Raw genomic sequence first — 1,598 nt, 5'->3', positions numbered from 1 at the left:
CAAAATGGATCATAGTTTAAATGTAAAATATAAAACTATAAAACTTCTAGGAAGGAAACTGAGTAGAAAATCTTTGGGACGTGGAACTTGGCAAATAATTCTTAAGCTTGACACCAAAAACAAAATCTGTAAGTAAAAAAATTGATGAATTATAACTCATCAAAATTTAAAAAATCTCTCTAAGAAAGTCCCCATTAAAAAAGATGAAGAGACATCAAAATTACAACTAAACTACAAAACAACCATCAATGAAGTGTATCTAAACAGAAGTTCTATAACTACAGATATACAGAAGAAGCCACCTGAAGACCGATAGAAGGGCAGAAACTCAGAATGAGCTGGTCCCACACCCATGTGTGGTGGCTAAAAATCAGTAGAAATATCTCAACTGCAGAGGTCCCTCCTGTGGAGCAAGGGGTGCCATACAATCTCCCAAGCCCAGGAGTCTAGTCCCCATAACTCACTAACTCTGAGCTTGAACATTGGGGCAGCAGCTTGAAATATGCCAGGGACATATGGGGAGGAACTGAATTGTCTGGCTTCAAGGTGAGGGCTGGAGTGGCAGTTTTCTCTCAGTCAGAAGTGCTAGCAGAAGCCGTTGTTCCTTTGTTGAGCCCTCCCTGCACCCAGCCTTCAGGGGCAGGCAGGTGCCATGGCTGAGTCTCCATCAACTTAGCTAACACTGTTTTTCTTTGATAAACTCTGCTACTTTGAAAAGTGTTCTTTAACTTGACTTCACACAACTTCTTTAAGCTTTGCAGTTCTTTTCAACACAAAAATCTATCATTCCCTTCTCCAACTTGAGGACTTTGAAAGAGTCCAACCTGGATCACATTTAACTAATTAATTCATTCATTCTTCAATAACTATTTGTGGCAAAATTTCCATGTTCCAGACATGCTGTAGGAACTAAAGATACAGCAATGAAAAAATTCAGCAAAACATCTCTCATCCTTCAAGTATTATCTACTAAGATGAAAAATCTAAACAGATTTTTAAGTGAACAAGAACTTTACAGATTCTGTTAGGTTTTACAGAGAAAAAAATAAGTAACAGTTTATTTATAAGGGATTTAAAGTATCATAGAAATGTTTCTATCTAGATAAGATCATTAAATTGTATTATCTGGGAAGGTATGATTTGAATAAAAGGAAGAAGAGAGTCATCAGATTATCTATAAAACAAACAGTGATTGCCTAGACTCTGAGACAAATTTTTTCTCTTACAGCCCCTGGTATTCCTAGGTGGTCTCCCATCCAAGTACTAACCAGGCCCGACTCCACTTAGCTTCCGAGATCAGACGGGATCAGATACATTCAGTGTGGCATGGCTGTAGAACAATTTCTTAACATGATTGAGAAAGAGCAAGACTGGTCTGGCTAGAAGGGATGAGACAAGAAGCATAGGAGAGAATTAGAGTACTATGATATGGTGGGAGATGGATTCAGTTATGAGGGCTGAATAAGATATGAAAAGGTCCTTGGATATTTTTTATAAGTGTGGTAAAATAACCTTGGAAAAGATTGAGCATGTGAGTGATGTTCTCTGATCTATAATTTTAAAAGATCATGTTGGCTATTTTGGGGGAAAAATGTGAA

At 37.5% G+C, this 1,598-nt stretch overlaps 1 pseudogene; it reads right to left on the bottom strand.

Moving 5' to 3' along the window:
- Positions 1-1,219: 1,219 nt before the first annotated feature.
- LOC112482818 lies at positions 1,220-1,338 on the bottom strand (annotated as a pseudogene).
- Positions 1,339-1,598: the final 260 nt, after the last annotated feature.

This window comes from Pteropus alecto, unplaced genomic scaffold (assembly GCF_000325575.1).
Source record: "Pteropus alecto unplaced genomic scaffold, ASM32557v1 scaffold155, whole genome shotgun sequence".
NCBI lineage: Eukaryota > Metazoa > Chordata > Mammalia > Chiroptera > Pteropodidae > Pteropus > Pteropus alecto.
This window is presented reverse-complemented; position numbering and strand designations above follow the sequence as displayed.